Below are 22176 nucleotides of genomic sequence, written 5' to 3'. Positions count from 1 at the left end.
TATTTTCTATATATGATCCTTTAGAAAATAGTTAGCTGCCTTACTTGTCTTTTTTAGGTGTCCACGTATAGAGGCTATGTTCCTGAAATTTTGAAAAAATAAGCTGTAGTGATTCAGGTTACAAATAGCGACAGTTATCTTGCTTTAACTACATTTCAATAAGTCTAACAAATGTAGCAGGGAAGGTGTTTGAGAAAAGACTGCTCTCCCTTTTTAACTATTACTACTAGATAGTTATATATTTCCCAGTCAAGGAGTCAGCCCTGCAACATCTTATCTAAGTAACCTTACTGAGTTTTACACCAACACAGTTGATTCTTTTGAATGCGATCTTCCTGCGGTTAACTGCTTAGGTTTAAGTAAGGCATCTGATTTTAAAAATCGACAGATCCATAATAGTATGAGTTGCAAAGTGGCTCCGTGACAAAAGGTTATCAAGTCAGTGTAATAGATAAGTGCTCAGAGGAAATTATTGCAACTGTTATTATTCTTCAGGGATCTGTGCTGGGGCCTTTTCAATTTAAGCCCTTTATATTTACCATCTCCTTTCTCCAGAAACGTGTGGATTACTAAATATACTGTTAACACAAAGGCTGGGATGGTACTGACAGCCATAGCTGATCACAATAGTTTACAGAGGTATGTAGATGATCTGCATTTTAGGTCCATAATTTATGGTGTTATTTAATCCCAAGAAGTACTTTAAGCATGGAGATCCATATGCAGTAGACCACTAACTTTTCAGCAGCTACCAGTGATAAGGCACTAGGAATAATTATAGGTCTTTTACAGGTTGAAACTGAATTCCACACACAAATACTGTCATTTTGTTCTGGAGACTCATTTTCCTACTGAGCACATCAATTTTCCAAGAAATTGGTTGCCAGAGTTTCTCAGTTATAGGTCTAGCAGCACTTGGTAGCTAGCCTTCTTCATAAGCATGTTCAGGAGCTGTAGGTCACAGAGAGGTTTGCTAGCTGTGAGACATTTAGCAAGGGTCATGTTCAATTATTATGACACAGTCTTGAGATTCTGTATTGTGGCCTGAGGCCAATAGGATTTTAATGGATTACTCTAGTGGTCATCAAGCCTATATAGCAGGACTGATGTGGTCTTCATAGTTACTTACAGTGTTGGCAGAACTTTCATATCTTTATGCAGATCATATAAGTATAATGGTGAGTTTAAGAAGATTGATTCACAATCCACTTATGATTTTGAAACTTTCCTCTTACTGTACTATGAGAATTTAAAATGATTCTTATTGAATCAATGCATGATAAGGAGCCCATTCACCCAAAATTATTTAGAACATCTTTAAATATCACTTGCATGTCCTTCAAGTTCCTGTTTAGGGGTTAGCAACTTTCAAGGTCTCAAGAATTGTATACCCTTCAGGAACAAATTAAAGAACGTATAAAAGGCATAACATTCCCAGGGGAAGCCGCAGTCATGACGATGTTGGAAGACTAATGCATAGTTTCAAAATATATTCAACATGTAAACAAAAACTGCAATAAAGGGGTTATGTCTTCATTACTATAAGGTGACTTCTAAGCTCTATAAGAGGTTAGTTAGGAATTGAAAGCTGCAGGTTGAAGGCACTTCAGTCTTCAGGTCCTCAGGGACCTAGTAAGAAATATTAATGCAACTCTAAGAGAAAGCCTAGAAATATTAATGACATATTTACATTGGTGAGTGGTCATGGAACATTACAATCTAATGACTCTACTTTGTTGTGTTGAAATCTCATGATTTTTATGTTGGGTCCTTGTGTGATGAGGCCTGTGTAGTATTGGGTTCTCTGCTAACTAGTCATTAACTGGCATTAAGTTACCCTCCAGCTCCTCAAAGATATATGTAGATAGTTTCTACCAGTTGTTGTAAGACTTTTCTGTCAGGCTAGAAGGAACGTGATGGATAAAGGTACTTATATGCCATCTTTGAAGACAGCTTTGCTCTTCTGATTTAAAACCTGATTGGTACCTCACTCATATTTAGCTTCCTGATTGGTACCTCACTCATATTTAGCTATCACCTAGCATCTTTGCCACATTTAAATTATACAAGTTTTTTTTACAGATATCTTAGCAGACAAAGCAAAACCATATATATTTATTCAAAGACTAAGCTAGGTTTAGAGTGCTTGGCAGGGGGTCTATATTACGACATTGAATGATGAAAAGAGTGAATGCTCTTTTATCGAACACTAAATGTCGAAAGCACTGAATGCCAAACACACAGAGCAAAAATCTTTTTTCCCAGGGAAAAAAATTCCTGGGCTGTTTTTGGGACTTTGCCATTTCCTCCACTGTGGTGCAATCTCGGACTTGGTATATTTACGTAGGGGGTGTGTCGTGTTTAGATTTTTTTTAAATTTTTTGCAGAGCAGTGATTTTTTCCCTGGGAAAAAAAATCGCTGTTCCATGTGGTCAACATTTACTGCTTTCATTTTTTAGTGTTCTATAAAACAGCGTTCACTCTTTTTATCATTCGATGTCTTGATACAGACCCCTTGGCAGGCATGGATATGCCTCTCAGGTCTCCCTGTTTTTGTATTACTGGTAAATTACTGAGAACTATAGTCAGTCAGCAATACCAGACACAAGAATTTCATATGTCTTCAAAAAGTACATTGAGGTAAAGCCTGCTCTGTTAACTTTCTAATTGCACTCGAGTAATATTTCCAAACTGTTCCTGATTTGGGGCCTTTGTGCACCATTGTTTTTTCCAGAATTCTTTAGCAAAGAAATTTAGACGTATGTTATGTGGGAATACATGTGGGTTGCATATTGAACAGTGGGGCAAACTAAGACCGATGAGCAGTCATAGTCCTTTCAGATAATACTTGGAAATAAACATTCACCTGTTGAAGTAGATGTATTTTACAAAGGCTTAGGAACATACCTCTCAACTGTCTAGATTTTTACCTTATTTTTTGGTCTGTTCCTTATAAAATTCATGTTTTTTTTCTGGCAAATCACTGAGGATTACACTCACTAAATGATATACATTTGGATTTTCAGACTTCATTTCCTCTGGAAAAGCATGCTAACAAAAAATGGTATTCTAGTAACTTTTTTGAAAAAGGTTTTATTATATTTTAACTAAACAGATTGATCATAACTAATAGTATATAGAAATTTGTGAGCATAAAAAAAGAATATGAACAAGAACAAACAAGAACAACTATTTACAAGAGTGTCTACTAACAATGAAGAGTCTCAAAAAATTCCTATAAATTATAAATATGAGTATAGCTATTTATATCAAGCAGTTTCTTGAAATTTGCCCATGTATTATAGTAGGAAGTGACTCTAGTAGATATTGATTTAATGGTGATAATTTCTAGATGACATATTCCAGTTTCAATATTTGTGAATTCTTTGAAAGAGGGTGTAGTTTCTTTCTTCCAATTCTTGGTTAGAACTTTCTTTGCAATTGATAAAATGGACCATAAAAATGGTATTTCATTTTTTAACACAAACAGGAATAGGAGAATAAAAAATAATTAATGACTGGGTAAAAAAATGTCCCCAAACAAAGCTTGCAAAAAAATATTAATGTTATTCCAATAAAGTGCAAGTACAACACAGTCAAAGAACATGTGTTGCCAAACTGCTATAAGCGCCTGTTTACATCTTCAACAAACTTGCTTCTTTTTAAACATTATTTCAATTTTATGAGGTGTGAAGAAAGATCTGTGCAAGAATTTTCAAGTAAACTGTTTCCATCTAAAAGAAGAAATCTATTTGGAAGATATTAAAACATGTTTTATCCTCTTCACCTGGAGGTCTGTTATTAAATGTAAATAAAATGGTTCCAATAATGGTTATTGCAACTTTTTGTTTCTTTTCTCACCACTCAATATAATTTGGATAAGAGACCCTCTTCCCAGTGCATTTTGTTGTATTAATAAGATCTCTTACGCTTGGTTGCATTAAATTAATTTTACCTTCTACATGTTGTCTGCAAGATTGTCCATTAAACCTCATATATTTGCTTACATCAAATTTACTTATGATATAATCAATGGAATTCATTTTTTTCCATTATTCATTAATTGAAACCAATACATGAGATATTTTTCTTTAAATGTAATCACAGTGTCTGAATTTGAAGTGAAAAGTTTGTGTGTATGCTATAGAGAAAATAAGAAAAATCCCCACCTATAAATCAAGTTTATAAAGATATTTAATATAGTAGAAATAAAATAAAACTCAGTTTTCTGGTGACTCCTTTCTGAAAAGTAATCTTTTAGCAACCAAAAGTAATCTTTTAGCAACCAATGTAAACTATTGTGTAGTATAAGATCATGATTAGAATTCATTTTATGTTTAAATGTTATGAAAAGGCATTCTAGAAACTCTTTCCACCTGGCTGTGTAAATATTATTTATCCAAAGAGATATTGTTTTTTTTATAATTGATGATAAAGAATATAATTCTAAATCTGGTAAGTCTAATCTCTCCTGTTGTCCAGTCACTATATGATGATTTAAGTCCATTCTTGTTTTGTTGGGGAACCAATGACATTTCAGAATTAAAAGTATTAAATTATTTAATTAATCTTTTAAATGGAAGTAAAGACCATGATTGAATAACATATATGATTTTAGGTATCACTTTGATTATAGATGGTCTCTCTGCCACTGTGAAGAAAAAACTGTTCCCTAAATAGTTCATTTTTTCTCTCTTTGACAATGTATTCAGTAAATATATAATTTATTCTATCAACATTGACATTTATGGGTAGTATGCTTGTTTTGTTTTCATTAAAGGAGAGACCAGATTTTTGGAACAGCAGAAAGGGAACTACCACTGTCACCGAGTGTCAGAAGAATGTCAACAGCAAATAGTTGGATTTTAGAAACCAAATTTGCATGTATGCTAATGTCTTTTATGTCTAAATTTCACCTAATAAAATTAGCAAAAGGTTCCATAATTAGAGTGAAAAGCAGGGGTGAGTGAGAACATTCTGGTTTAGTTCTCTTCAAAATTTGTATTGAACCAGAAGTAAATGTGCCTATTTTAACATATGAAAAACAACTGTCAAAGATTTATAAGATGTCCAAAATTGCTTGAAAAATTACATCCCATTAAGACTAACAAAAGATATGTCTAACTTAGAGTCAAAAGCACTATTAGTGTCTAGACTCATTAATGTTATGTTCTTTTGTTTTTTTTTTTTGTTTTTTTGTAGTCAGTTAATGTGATTATTCTTTTGATACTGTCATAAGTATTTCTATTTAGAATTAAACTACTTTGATACTCATTAATCATGGAAGGTAAAAAAAATATTTTAATCTATTAGCATGAATTGCCATGAATAATTTATAATCTACAATTACAGGTGAAATTTGTCTGTATGAAGAACATTCAGATGGATGTTTGGTAGTTTTTAAAATTGGGGTGATAAGAGCATATTTCCAGGAGGGAGGAACTTTTGTCAAGTCTTTAACTATAGAAACAACTTTGTGTAATATGTTAAAGGCTTCTTTATGTAGTAACTTGTAGAGTTTTGGCACAATTCCATTACCTGGTGCCTTGCTAGGTTTTAATTTGTTAATTTGAGTTTGAATTTCAGACATTGAGACAGGTTTATCAATTTTACTTGGTCATCAGATAATTTTTAATATTTTTTGATAAAGGTTTTATTGTAATAATTTCTAAATTCTTTTAAAATATTTCTGTCTCTTTTCTTTTCTCATATGTGAGTAAATCTCCTTTATTTTGTTAGACTTACTAAGTAGCTTTGTTCTGTTAGCTAATTAATGCATAGAGTTTGGATTAATAGCGAACTTAATTGTCTTTAACTTTCCTAGATTAATCCTAGTTTTATCATTTAAAATGTCCAAATACTTATGTATATTATTAATTTCATCTATGTTATTATTGGTACCTGTCTGATTTTGCAGTTTTAATTTGTCAAGTTTTTCTTGTATAGCGTACATTTCTTTGACCCATTGTTTTTTTCTTTATTGACAGCCAATCGGTGACTCTACCAAAGATATGTTTTTAGTGTATCCCATAGATAGATTACTGAAATATCTCCTGTATTGCTAATTTCTATAAAATAAAGAATTTCTTTAATTAAAAGTCCTTAAAATCATTTAAGCAAGTTTAATATGCTGGTATCCTCGTGAACGTAATATCATTGTTAGATTTAAAAAAAAGCTCAATAGTGCCTGCATTGTCATCTGAAAGTGAGCAAGATACCAGTTAACTGTGCCTACTTTATCTATCAACTCATTAGAGACATACACTATATCAATTCTGAATTGAGTTCTATATTTATGTGAATAATGAGTAAAGAAAAGTGAATCTGGATCTGAGAAATCATTTATGTCCCCAAGGTGAAATAGTTCAGCGAACATTATCAGTGCCTTTGCTGATGACTGTATTTTCCATTTACCTGTTGTATTAGTATCCTTTGGTGACAATATACAATTAAAATCTCCTGCTAGTAGGATGCTGCCTTTTCAAGTTTGAATTACTTGTTCTAGACATTGTTCAACAGTTTAAATTCCCATACCTTTATCATCTGTATATGTGTCAATGATTTTTGGCATAGACAAATAAGTTTCCATAATATAGCAACTTCTCTTTTTATTATATTGTGAACTAGATAAATATAGAGTAATACTTAATAAACCTGTCTTTATCTTCTATCAGTAGATGAGTTTCTTGTAAAAAAGGCTTTTGAATATTAGCTAAAACATTGCCTTCCCCATAGTGGCTTTTTTAGGTAATGCCAAACTGAAAGTAGTTCCAACATAGCAAATCAAAACCAAGAAAATCTAAAGGTTTTACTGCTCAATGCTAAGACTCTAAACAAAAAACTCCATTCCCTAGAAGCTCTCTTTACCCTAGAGAATATGTTGATGTCTCTGCTGTCACTGAGACACGGTTTAAAGCCATGGAGAGCACACCAACAGTACAAGGTTATAATGCCTTCCACACATTTAGACCAGCTACTTCACAGGCAGCGATTAAAGGTGGAGGTGTCTCTATTTACATCAAAAATATACTTCAAGGCTGGTCAAACAGGACAATGCATTTGAGCTACTCCATGTTCAAATCACCATATATAAAATCCAATACCACTTCCTTGCAAGCTATAGGCCCCCTGTAGGACCCAAGAAACCAATACCATGTATTTAAATGTATTAGGAAAACTAACCATCCAACAACACCATATTCATGGATGACCTTAATTACCCCACTATTAACTGGGAATCCTATATGACACCAAACATACATGCACAGAGATTCCTGGGTTTTGTAAACACAAACTCCCTGAACCAGATAGTCAATACACCAACCAGAGGTGCAACCATATTGCATCTGGTCCTCACTAATATGGGAGAGTGCTGCACACCCTCTATTGTAATGCCTTCCCTCATAAGGTCAGACCACAAAATGGTCTACTTTGAAGTAAATATAAAACCTGGACCCCCAGCTAAACCTGGAATATTCAGTAACTATTCTAAGGCTAATCCCCTGCTATTAAGTGAGAACCAGGCACAATTTCAAGTCTCCATAAACCCTGAGAACACATCTGCCTATGCAGAACTGTTTACAGAAACACTGTACGAGCATGTTGATAGCTGCATAGAGGTAGCTGTACCCACCAGAAAGAAGTACAGAACTAAGTAAAAAAAAGGCCACTCTGGTGGAATCACAAAATCAGTCATCTGTATAAGAGGAGGAAGAAAATCATGGCAAAAATTAAGAGTGCAGCACCAGTAGGATAAAAGCACTCTCTTCAAACTGAACAACTCAAAGGACACAAAGTCTACCAAAGCCAAATTTGTGTTACATTTGGCCTCCCAGGCCAAGGACAAACCACAAGGCATTCTTTAGCTATGTCCACAACCTCAAAGACGATACACAATTGTGTGCAGAGGTCATTGTAAATGGAGCCACCTATACTGAGCCAGAGGATATAGCAAGCCTCCTGGCTAATAAATTCAGCTCCAACTTTACTCCACTCTCCCCCTCAACCTTCCCTTAGGAAATATCATCAAGTATAACTCTCCCTACTATCACTAGGGAGCAGGTCCTTTATGCTCTCTCTAATACCAAGAACACTGCATCAATGGGCCCAGACAATATCCCAGGATACCTTCTAAATAGCATGAAATATGACCTATTAGGGCCTCTGGAATTACTATTATCTGTAACCTCCAAACAGGCTTCATGCCTCATGAATGGAGAAAGACAACAGTCATCCCTCTGCACAAAGGTGTGCCATCTACAGACCCTGAAAACTACAGATCCATATGTGTCACTAGTCTTATATGTAAAGCCATGGAAAGAATCATCATGAAGATGATCACTAGAGATATAGTAAACCTCCAAACACTGGAACCAACCCAGTTTGGATTCATCAAGGGCAGATCATGCCTACTCAACCTGGTAGACTTCTTTGAGATGGTCACCAAAGCAATGGATGAGGGCAAAATTGTTCACACTGCCTACCTTGACCTGGTCAAGGAATTTGACACAATACCCCACTCGGGCATTGTTGACAACCTCAAAAGGTTGGGTACAAACTTGTATGTCACCCAGTGGATAGTCAACTGGCTCACAGATAGGACCCAGAAAGTTAGAATTGGGGAGTCCACCTCTACAAAGAGGCCAGTCACAAGTGGAGTCCCTCAGGGATCAGTCCTTGGACAGCTCCTTTTTTGCATTTACTTCTCAAAAGTCAAGGCCAATGTCAGTGGTCTATAGCTGACTAAATTTGCAGATTATTGCAAATTAGGAGCTGTCATTGAATCTCACACTAACACAAATGTTCTACATGAGGGGCTGACAAAGAAACAACTGGTGTCAAAGCCATGAACTAAAACTAAAAGCCAAAGAAGTATCCTTTGTGAAGTCATCTACCCCTGGTAACTAGCATATTGACAACACACCCCTTAGAGTTAACCCAGTAATCAGGGACTTAGGGACACACGCAGATAGTAATCTAGCCTTTGATCATCACTTGTCTACAGTGGTGAGGAAATGATTCTATGTTGCACAACTTATAAACAAAGGTATGGCATCCAAGTCCAAGGAAGTCATTGTTCCACTGTATTCGGCATTAATCAGACCTATCATCCATTACAATGCCCCGTTTGGCATGTACCTAACCAGGCATATCCAACAACTGGAATAGCCACAGAGGTTCCTCACTAAAAGAATACAGGGCATAAGTCCTGTGCAGAATGCCCCAAGGCCCTATCCCTGTATTCTGTCTCCTATAGGCTTTTGAGGGGAGATCTATGCCTGGCATACAGGGCATTGTCAGACCGCACTCTGGTAGGCATCCTGCATATCCACAAAACAAACAGCACCAGAATTAGACATTCTAAAGGCTTAAACCTTGCCTGTGATACAAATAGGACCTGGTGGAGGGATGGGTATGTATCTTGGAGACTAACCCATCTAAGGAACAGGCTCCCCATCCTTGTGAAGCAGAGTTCCTCCCTAACCCAATTCAAGTGCAACTTGGACAATTGGATGGGAAACCAGAAATTCATCCCTGGTTTGGCACCTATGTCTCTAATGGTCACAGGTAACTGTAAATGGTTCATCTTCCAGGCCAATGCTTACACTAATCAAGGGTAGCAGAGATTTGAGATTTGGGATTTGTGGCTAGGCTTAAAAAGGCCCTTGTGGTTGTTAGCCTTAGCCTAGTAAACACCTATGAACATATGAACTTGAGAGTTAAATATCTTCAAATATTTGTGAACAACAAAAACACTCAAAGAAATGAACCACCACTTTCCAGTGATATCACTGCTCGAATTGCATTAAAAGATGCATTTATTCAATACTCCAATTTTGAATAAACAGCCACAAAAACAATTTGAACTTCAATAAGAGCCAGTTCATATAATGCTAGCTAAAATAGCAGCTAATAACAATACCAATGCTGTAAACTCGTAGCGCCTCGGCCAAATAGCCTTTACAGAGTAACTTCAAATATTTGTTTAGACTATCCCTCTTGCAACCACTATTCAGTCCATTAACATTTATGGAAATATAATTCATGTCATTTGTCATACAGGTCAACAATGTTGATGTACCTCTCTTAAAACTAACTATATGGATACAGTATATCTTCTTTGTTAAAGAACTGCTTATTAATAGTCATACTGACATTAATACTTAAAAGTTTAATTAGCTACATAATAATTGTTATTGTAGACACCCACAAAAAACTTTTAATGTAACTAAACACTTACTTTTAAAAATCCTTCAAACCCCTCATGGAGTCTAACACTCCCTGCTTCAATAGTATAACCATCCAAGCAAACCCACCCATCTACTATCCTAAAAAGCTGAAATCCCTCTGCTTTTAATAAACAAAATTGTCATTAAGAGCAAAGCAAACACAAGTCTGTATTCTTTAAATCCAGTATATATGTGTGAAAAATAAGAGAAGTATTATATGTCCCAAAGTTGTTTAACTTGCATATTTCTCATTATATGTTCATTAAAACAATAATATTGTTCAATAACTATATACAATCTTGAATCTCATCTGCTGTCATCTTGAAAAGGTGAGGAACTGCTGTGCTGCAGTTAAAGATTCCTATTATGTGCCTCACAAAAAATCACTTTCCTTCCTGAATCACCTATTTTCATTCAGTGAAAATGTAATAACAGATAGATGTCATGAAACATTTAAACAATAATCTATTGCTATTTGAGCTCAGCGATTTAAACAATAATCTATTGCTATGTGAGCTCAGTGATTTACTATAATAAACTAATACATCATATGTCATTATTAAACATAAGGTTTGTTTCTTTCTTTTGTATATGATTACTTCAAGTATAATTAGATACTCAGGACATTAACATCAGGCTTCTAATAAAAAGGTTGCCAGTGCCATATATATGTTAGTGTCACTATTAATATAATGCTTCTATGAAATATCTTAATATGTACATTCAAATATAGTCTTCAAGAAATGTACTCAAGAATATATCACAATACATGCAGTATTATTTTGTTTTCCTTATTAAATGATAAAGAGCAATGCTTTTGACAGGTTTTAATGTAAATATAACATTCAGCAAATCTTTGGTTTACATGTTTTGCATAGCTTTCTTATCATTTGTCTTATGTAACAAACTATACTGCTTTATATAACAGAAATGGTATGTTCATATGCTTATTTTTCAAAAAAAGATATCAAAACTAATCTAAAAATAGAAAAAATAAACTTGGTAACCAACTATAGCATAGTGAATTAAATTAAGCTACAATGTCTTAACAATACAATATAACTTATATTTTAATTTAAGTTAGCCAGAAATCAAAGTTTAAGTGTCTTATTATATTCCCCATTCACAATCGTATGGTTTTATTGACTGTTCAGTTGAGAACATAGTGACATTTGAGCTAATACATTATTCATAGGTTCCACCCATTACTTAAATTAACCTTTTAAAGCTGTTCAGCAATCAAAATCATGAGCTGTTAACAGGCCTGATTCTCTGTATGGAAGGGAAACTTCACAAAGTTTCAAAGCTCAAGCTGTTTACCAAATAAAGCTTCAAGTGTTTGAGTAAGATGAGAAAGCTCAAGCACTAGAGAAAAAAAAATTACTTTTTACAAATAAATCTCGGAACAGACATGTTTCTCTAATTCTCTAAGTGTTTCATGTCATTATCAAGACAAATCTATAAGGAGACATTATTTTAAATATATTTCAAGCATCACAGCCCCTTCACCTGTGAACTATAACATGAAATATATCCACAGAGAATGGAATTATCCACTCCACCAAAAACAAACTCATAACAATTCATCTGGTAAGGCAGAACAGCTACACATTATCAAAGCCCATGCACTAATAAGGTAAACAACTTTCAGGTTATACTATTAGTGATGGCAAAATATCTCCTCAAATATTACACTGAATTACAGTCAGGCAGAGCCACATCTACATTCATAAAATATGTTTGTCTATTTATCACCCTGCAAGTCATTTTTTCAGTATTAATGCTTTTAAAACATGAAATTCCACTTGAACCACAAGTCCCCTTTTAGTAAATAGTTTCCTATTTATTGGGATAAGACAACATAGAGAATTAGATATGTAAACTGATGTAATCAAACTCAGTACAACTACAATTGACACACAGAAACAAAGCATGCATTAGCTTAATGGTAACCAACCGTGAATGCAAAACCACAGTGTAAGTTTTGTTATAGGTGCTATAAGCTTCTTTTAAATAAGGGTTGAAACTAAAAAATGACCTAACAATATTTTGTTATAACATATCAAGAAAGTATTGGTTATTTTCAAAATAGGCAAGTATAACATAAGAAGGTTAGGTTACATTGTAATAGGAGACTTCTTGCTGATTTTCTAACTTCTGTTTATGTTATAGACGAGTGTGAGATCTTTTCCAGTATTGTTTAAAAAATATGAAGATAAAGAATACACATATTTATACAAGGAAAAAAGCAGTGTGTAGTACTTTATTTTCTTTATATATAAATTAAAGCAGTTTTGTCTCATTTTCTTTTTTTACCTTCCATCCATTTTTCTCTGCTTGTCTCTTCAAGGTTATAATGAACCAATCCATATCTTGTTTGTTCTAATATTTTATTAGTTTTTAGATAGGGCAATGCAGGGCTGAGATCTTCGAAGAGTTTACGTTCATAGGATGATACTAGGCTATTGGCCTTGAGGCCCTTATAAGCCTAGCCAAGAATTTCTCCCATATTCCCACAAAGTCAGCACCTGTTTCCCCTGTCCAGCTGGGACACAAGCGGAATCTCGGGGATGTATTTTCTCTTTCCCATCCAGTCAGCCAGGTTCCTCTTAAAGAGGGCTGGATGGGTGCTCTGCTTGACATGGAGAGGGAGTTTATTCCACAGATTGGGGAGTCTTTGGGAGAAAATCTATCCCGTTAACAAGTTCTATAATTGTCACAGACCAGGTTGAGGCCTTGCATGCAGGTTACATGAGTGGGCTTAATGGATGTGCAGCAACTCTATTAAGGCTGGGTCTGAGATGGCCTTGTATGGCAGACACAGGTCACCTCTGAGTAGTCTGTATGAGATTGAGCAGAGGGACACGGCTTTTAGCCTATCTGTATAGAATAAGTGTTTGAGACCCTGGATTTTCCTGGCCAGGAACCTCTGTGGTCTCTCCAGCTGCTGCATGTGCTTGACAAGGTACATGCCAAAGGGGGTCATTATACTCAATAATGGGTCTGATAAGAGAGAAAAGTGCATAATCATTGCAGTATGGTAGCCAATGAAGGATTTTCAGTTGTTTGGCAGGGGGGATACGCACACACTCACACATGCACCAAGTGGGCTGCAGTGAGATTAGAACCCCTATTTATGTAGTCTTACAAAATGTAGATCACAATACTTATTGCATGCACCACAACACCAAAGGATTCAGAAAAGAAAATCCATAATCTAGCAGGAAACAGCAGATGTACTTATTTATTTTTTCTTGAGTTCTCTAATGAGCAGAAGAATTTGTTTTCTCTTGGATATTCTTTATCTTGAGAGGGGAGACAATTTAACAATAATAGACCTAGGAGTAGTGCTGTTTTAGATGTAGGAGTAACTAAGGATCATGTGCTCTCTCTCTTTCTCTCTGTTCTGAACGACAGTGTTTTTGGTAAATCTAAAATTTTAGGGAGCCAGGAAGAAAAAAAAAAAATCAATCAATCATATTACCTTCGGTTCCTTTAGTCAATCCAAATACACAGATGTTATTCCTGCAAGATCTGTTTTCAAGGTCATCAATTTTGGCTAGAAGAAGAGTATTTTGCTTTAACAGAAACACAATATTATTTTCATCCTCATTCAATCTTCCTTCTATGTCATTTAAGGAATCTTCGATGCCCGATATCTTGGTCTTCTGCAGCTGCAGAGCTTTACTGATTTGTTCCATTTGTTGGGTACAGTTCTGTTTAAAATGTTAAGATAGATAAATCTGACACCAAAACTGGAGTGATAATTCTTGAGTGTTTGTCAGTAATGAATGAATCTCTTCTTTAAGTACATTTTCTTGTGAAGTTACCTTTGTATGACTCATTATAAGGCCGGATACAGTGATGAATATTTCCCACAAAGAACTTGACAAGAAAATAATGGAAAATGTAAAAAAGTGTTGATCCTCAAGAATTATCAACATTCAGTCAATTAAGTTGTTTAGAATTGTTTAGAAATATAATTTCCTGTCAGAAATATATGTAGAAGCAGAGCAGGAGAAAAGTGCTGCTACTCTATTCTCATCCTGGTTGGTATTCTTGCAGTTTTTAAGTTTATAAAAGCAATATATAAAAAACTTTTGGACCTTTGTCACCCCAGATTATTTTAGACTTTTTCTAGATTTCTTGTTCTGCGAGGTTAAGAGGTATGCTTAGGAACCTTGATCTTCTTGATTCTTCAGTAGGTATCTAAAGGCTTGTTTATGTAGAATGTATGGCTTTGGTCAAAGTGAGATTGTTTTTACCAATATCCTTGAGGAAAATGTGGGGAAGTAAGGTAGCAGTGCCCTTGACCCTCATTCTCTACATAGTGAACATGACAACTCATTCAAAAGCTCTAGTAGGAACTTTTAAAAGATGATGCCACTGTACATGTAGGAGAGTATTCCTTCTTATGAAAGGAGAGCAATTACTTTGTTAATGATCTAATTTAGGTGATAGGGGCCTCACACTACCTTACTGATAGTGTAGATAATCCTAGGTAGTAGTGATGTAAAATATGATCCCATTTAAATCAATACTTCTCTCAAGTATCTATAACCCTACTTCCTCTTCCACTACAGCTGAACTTAATTTTGGATGGAGCTGCTTTTGTATCTGATATCTTCAGATATAATTAGAAACTACTCCTGTGGATACCATAGACCTAATGGCAAGTATTTCCTGATAGAAATGTGAATTGAGATCTTCAGATAAGATTTACTACTCTGTTAAGTATTTTACCCAAAGTAATGTATTTTCTAGCTGGCTCCATGGGATAGAGGGATAAAGCACCAACTACAACAACCTAAATGATGAAGGCTTGAGTAGTGGACCGGGCACCAAAGGAGTCAATGATAGGGAAAAGAAAAGGGAAAGAGCAATGCCTATTTTCCTGTTTTGGAGTGGAGGTGTGAAGATATTAAATATGTAATTAGAGATGACTGCCAAGGTAAATGGGGAAGCACCAAGACATATCCCCCATGTAAGCAATGGTAGTTCCAGCACATTAATGGAATGCTTGGTTAAACTGTGTAACATACTAGACAAGCAGTTGGTAAGGGAAGGCTTCAAAACTCTTCTTAAAGCATTAGATATGATGCTGTGGGTGACTTTCTACCTGTGTGCCTCCTACAATTTCTTACTCGTATCCCTCTCCTAACCAGCTATTTTGTTTCCTGGGCTGGTTGCTCCACACACGGTGCAAATGGCAGTTGATGGCCTAGTTGCAGAATTGAACATTAAAAAGAAACATTTATTTTCTGCAGTCTTCCATTGACTAACTTCTATCACTACCTTAAGCATTGTGGTAATCAAATCCTCACTTTCATATGGTCTTCAAAAAACCCAGAGGGAAAATATACCTCAAAAGCTACATGGACTGCACATCTGTCTTACTCTAATTCTTTGTAAAGCAGAAATTTTGGATCAATTAGTTTTGTGGTCACATCTGCATGATTCAGCTCTTTGGGAGAAGTGGTAAAGTATTCATCTTATTTTGGATGGGTAGGAACCTAATGGATTTTTCAACAATTGCATTTGCTATAAGTAGATTACTGCAATAAGTTATGATATTTGCAATAGACCAGAGGGTATTAAAGCATCATTACATATAGATGCTGTATTCAAACAGTTCAATGCCATTTCCCATGCAAATAAACATAACAGATAAAATAGTAACTGGAATTGCCATTATGAACTCTTTTAATTGCTTTTACTAATGAAACTTCATCAGAATAAAACTGACTGTCCCAGATCTGGTCATTACCAACATGGGAAATTGATGCTCCACACCTATGGTCACCCTCTCGTTGGTCAGGTCTGACCATAAGCTAATCACCCTTGACATCCACATCCCTCCCCCACCCCCCTCAGTAAGGAAACCTCTGTTAAAAGCTTCTCCAAAGCCAACTTCATGCTAAACTCCATGACACCCATACAGATGGGAACTAAAAGTTCGACTGCTGAATCCTGCACTAAGGCACTGTACGAACACATCCACTTGTGCATGAATCATGCCATCCCAAACAGAACCAAGACGCTCTCCTCCAAAAAAAGGAAGCCAATCTGGTGGCCCCCTGCAATAAACAAACTTTACAACAAAAGGAAGAAACTGTTGCAGAAAAGAGGAAAATCCCAGGATGGTAAAAACTCCCTTACCAGCCTCAGTAAGAAGCTGAGATCCATCATAAAATCCTCCAAAGCTAGTTACTAAAATAAAATTGCCAAAGATTCCAAAGACAACCACAAGGCATTCTATAGCTATGTCAAGAATCTAAATGGCAATGCTCAGATCTGCTCTGAGCTACAACAGAATGGCATTAAATATACTGATCCCAAGGATATTGCCAATATCCTGGCAGATCAATTCAATGCCAACTTCACCCATGCTCACTCCCTAAAGGGCCCATCTCAATACCGAAAGATTGCCACATTCCAGTAATAATGGCCACACAGGTAAAAAATGCACCCTACAAAGCTAAGAATACAACATCCATGTGATCAGATGACATCCTGGGCTGTGTACTACATGAACTACAAAATGAACTGGCACCTCACATAAGTATCATGTTTAATCATAGCCTCACCTCCGGCTTCATGCCCACAGCTACAGTTATCCCACTTCACAAGGAGGGATCCACCTTGAATCCTGGGAACTACCCCTCCCATCAGTCTGATGAGCCTGATTTGCAAGGTCATGGAATGTATTATTATGGAAATTATAAAGAAAGACACTGGCAACCTTCAAACACTAGACCCTACCCAGTTTGGGCTCGTGAAGGGACGATCTTGTCTCCTGAACCTGATTGACTTCTTCAAATCAGTTTCCTGTGGATGAGGGTAAGGCAGTTCACACAGCCTATCTGGACCTCACCAAGGCCTTCATCACCATCCCCAACTCTGGAATCCTAGATAGCTTACTAATCTGGGCATTAATCCCTTTGTCACTCGATGGGTTGCCAACTGGCTTACAGAAAGAACCCACACTGTAAAAGTAGCCGACTCCAAATCCAGCTCCAGACAAGTGGAGTACCTCAGGGTTCAGTCATGGGACCGCTCTTGTTTGGCATCTACTTCTCTGAAGTACAGGCCAACACTAAGGGACTCTGGCTAACAAAGTTCACAGATGACTGCAAACTGGGAGCCATTATTAAATCCCCAAATGATGTGGACATTCTACAAAAGGGCCTTACAGAAACAGATGCTTGGTGCCAGAGCCATGGGCTTAGGCTCAATGCCAAGAAATGTATAGTTATCCCCTTTGGGAAAAAACATGTACCCATGAATTACCACATAGGTGGCAGTACAGTAAACACCAAAAGTCTAATAAGAGACCTAGGGACACAGGTGGACAGTGGTCTCACCTTCAATAACCACATCACAAAACAGATAGGAAATCCTTCTATGTGGCACACCTCATCACTAAGGGCTTTTCATCCAGAAAAAAGGAGGTCATTGTCCCACTGTACTCATCCCTCATTAGACCCATTATAGAATGCAATGCCAAGTTTGATATGTACCTCTCAAGACATCTGCAACAACTGGAAAGGCTGCAGAAATACCTCACTAAAAGAATCACAGGCCTAAAGCAGATGCCCTATGCTGACCATCTAACAAAACTCCAACTATACTCTGTTGCATATCGTCTACTCAGAGGCAATCTCTGCTTAACATACAAGGCCATGTCAAACCCAGAGCTGTTGGACATGTTACACTTAAAGAAATCCCAATCCCTCAGAGCCACGAGTTCTCTAAACATTGTCATCACAATGAACAAAACATGCTGGAGGGATAGGTTCGACCCAGAGACAACCCAGACTCTGGAATAGACTGCTCATACATGTCAAGCAGAGCGCATTCTTGACCCTCTTCAAAAGGAACCTTGATGATTGGATGGGATATAGGAAATTTACCCCGGGGATCACGTCAGTCGCTCTGCTAGACAGGAGTCCAGGGAACTAAATATTGTGGTAAGAAATAGCCAGGGAATTGTTATGGCTAGGTTTGTATAGGCCCTAGGGCTGATAGCCATGCCCAGTACCAACCTATGGCAATCATACTCATTCTACGCACATTAATAAAATCATATTATGTAAGTATTTAATCTAAAAGGTCATTATGCTTGTTCCTCTAAAATTATTATGTAGGTAAAACAGCATGCATACCTTTGTGATCAAGCAAAACAATACATTCAAAGCCTCAGCAAATTAAGTCTGGCTTATAAAAATATTTAAATTGGATGTTAGAGAAGACTTTAGCATCTTGCTTGAAGCAAGAGAGCTTCTTTGACATACCTCTCATCTGTCGAGATTTCAACTGAATGTCCAGATTTGTGCCCCATATTTTTGATCTGTTCCTCATAAAATTTGTGCATTTCTGGCAAATTGTTGAGGAATGAAGTCATTAAATAAGGACAGACATTGAGTTTCAGACTTTTTATTCTTTAGAAAATATATAAGACAACTTTTATTCTAGCAACTTTAAAGTTTAAAAGAGCAATATTAAAAATGTGTCCCTATTTACATCCTTTGTTCCCACATTTTTGGCATTGTCCAGATGTCTTGTGCTGAGTGGTTGACATATGTTCTTTGGCAGTTCACTTTAGCTTCAGTAACAGTTATATGATGTTGTTAGTCTGAAAAGGGTTTTAAGCTTGAGCCCATTGAAGTGAATTGTTATGCTAAACAACCACAATGGTTCTTGTTTCATGTCATGCAATTTTATTAATGAACTTATGAAGTGTGACTAAGTTTTATTCTGATAGAATTCCATTAATAATAATAAGGAAGGCACAAAAGTGTGTGCAAATTTGTGTGTTTACCTGTTGCATTAGTTTGCGAGTTGATAGACACTGACATTGAGGCTAAATTTAAACAGCAACAGGGAGATATTACTTGCTTCATACAGAAGTACTATAGTTGTGTTTCCTGGGTGGGGTTACTTAAGGGAAGCCGAGTTTTTCCTTAGTCAGGATGTGGCAGGTTTTCTAGGCAACTAATTGTGAGCAGCCTGATTTAGCTGTGTATCAGTAGTTGTTGGAGTGCCATGATTTATATTCTAAATCACAGTGGAGCTGACTAGATATGTTGCAGCTAAGACACCGGGGTGGAAAGGAGTAAGTGCAGAAATCAAAATGAGCATTCTGGCATCATAAATGAAAATTATTGCTGCTTAATGTGCAAAATGATGGAGAGAATACTCTGGCCTTCAGAAAAAGGCAGTTATTGCCATTAACCTAGAAGAACTGGAAAGAACTTCTTCTATGCTGTGCTTGTGTGCATGCATTTGTCTATAAACTGGAAACCTATTGGTTGATTATTCTGTATAATTTGTTAATTTCTTATAAGTACTGTTTTGTTTGTTTTGAACTGCACCGTGACACAAACTGGAGCTTTAAAGTAAGCCGCAAATGAAAACTGTGCATTTTACTTTTCTTTGCCCTGATCAAGCATAAATTTTATGTTTAAATTTCATTTTTTATGTTCTGTTGATTTGTAAAATAGCTATGTTTAACCTTCAGAACTGGCTCCAGGAAATGTTTTACTGTTAATGCCACTCTACATGTGTCACGATGGTGGAGAATGTTGTCAGAACAGACAAAAGCTAAAAGTAATTAAGAACTGTGTGTCTTGTTTTAATTCCCCATCACAAATAAAATTGTGGAAAACATCCATCTGTTCTGTTGATTTGTAAAATAAACCAAATTTAACCTCCAGAAATGGCTTCAGAGATTCCTTTATTGTTAATACCATTCTACTTTTGTAATAACATACATCTAAAGTGCATTTCTTTTTGTGGGATGCTGCCCTGGAAAAAAAACTCATACTCATTGGATATCTTCATTAAAGAACTGTAGCACTCTCCACAGCATGAAAAGAATGAAAATATATTTTGAGATCTCCCTTCCTGGTCACTTATTCCTCAATGTGAAGAATTTATGCTTGGAAGATACTCTACAAATCATTTCTATCACAGACTTGTCATATGTTATTTCCAGAGGCTCCACCAGACTTCCGATGGGGGTCCCCTTCATAACATCGACCCACATTTCGTCGACTTTCAAAACGTTGAGACAAAAATGTCAAACTCCAAGAGCATTGTATTTCCTCTCTAGGTAAATAACCACTTGGCCGCCAATTAAAAAAATAACAAACAGTAGTAATTTACACTCAGTAAAGCAGTGGGTTTCACCACCAGCACCCTCCCATGTGGGGGACTTTGCCCCCCACACCCTCCTACTTAAATATGCCAACTTTGAGATTGCACTACTGCAGAGAAAGGGCAAAATTCAAGTGGTGGCCAAGTGATTACTTTCCTAGAGAGGAAATACAATGTTCCATCAGTTTACGATTGTAAACTACTTATGACATTTTCATCTTGACATTTTGAAAGTCAACAAAGGGTGGGTCGACATTATGAAGAGGACCCATTGATGGCTATATCAGCCCATTCTTGGATCATGGACTTGTATGCTTTGACCCTTATTAGCTATTCATAGCTTAGAAATTTAGTAAGGATGTGTGCTGCTATTTTTGGGATGGCGTTATTTTTTTATATTCTACAGCTGATTTCATTTTCTTGAGTGAGAAGATTAGTGAGTTATCTGGTAGGAGGAGTTTCCAAAGGTGAATAACACTGGCAACAATCAAGAGAGCCATCATATAACGGAAAATCTTCAGTCTCTCTACCACCATTGGATTTTTCAATCATAGTGGATTTACAGTTGTCAGAGTGAAAATAAATTTGCAGGGGGGACCATTCTGAAATTTCTGATTAGATGGTTCCTTTCATAGGTACTATGGATCCACTAAATTGAATTTAAGTGAAATGAGTTCATGTTGGAACAGCCTCCCTAACCACATATTATTTCAGTCTCCTAATCCCAGTTCTTCTTGACCACCCTGATCCAAGAATGAACATCTTTTATTCAAGTACCCTGAAATGATATTGCTCTGTCATTGTCACGTGTACTTGGTTTATTAGGTCAATGTTAATTGTATCTGTGAGTTCAAAAACATAAGCAAGTCCTTATTATCTCAAATAATGTATGTTTTTCTTCAGGGGTTAATTTTGACCCCTAATTATGTAACGTCCATCAAGATTGCCAATAGTATTATATTAAACACAAGGTTTTCTAATTTTAACCAAACTATTGAGGTCATTACTTGCCTTGTGGAAATGTGTCCAATACAAAATATTAAAAACAGACATGCTATTATACTAAGAACAGCATAATTAACATTGACCAGTAAAACCTGTGAAGCTTGTATTCTGTTTTATACAACATTTTATACTTCTATGTGATCAGTGATAACACTATCAGGATAGCAGATTATTAAAAAAATACTGAATACATCTCCCACATATTCAAGAGGTTTTGTTTAGTTATAAAAGGTACAAATTTAAAGCCATTTAGCAATCATTCTTGTCCTATTCTATTGTTGTATTATTCCTCTGCGAGTCCAATTTTTGAATGCAGCAACATTTTCTGTATGTATTCTGTCCATGAATTTTATTTCGTAGAAAAGGTTCAGTTTTTTTTTTACCAAGAGAACTAATGGAGTCTAGACCGTTTACTCTACTATAAGAGATGAAAACAGCTTTGCTTTCTTCTAAACATAAGATTCTTGATAAAAAAAAAAAGAGAAAAAGCTAACCTAGGACCTATGTTCAAACCTAGGTTAAATGAATATTGGTGAATATGTCTGTTGTTTATCATTTACTTTTATTTGTCCATTATTATTCATTTTTGGGTTCAAAATGTGTACTGAATTAAGTTATGTTTTTTGGAACACCGTACCTTTAAATGCTAGTATATTTAAGTCATGTGTTTGCATTTACCCAACTTTTGCACTGATGATGCCAGTGGGCAACATTGGTTTGCAGAGTTTGTTACAACCTGACTACCACTTTGGATTGTAGAGTTTACTACTTCCAGATTATTTTA

Source organism: Protopterus annectens, chromosome 8.part1 (assembly GCF_019279795.1).
Source record: "Protopterus annectens isolate FY-2018-M chromosome 8.part1, PAN1.0, whole genome shotgun sequence".
Lineage (NCBI taxonomy): Eukaryota > Metazoa > Chordata > Ceratodontiformes > Protopteridae > Protopterus > Protopterus annectens.
The sequence above is the reverse complement of the archived record's forward strand: the minus strand, read 5'-3'. Positions refer to the sequence as shown.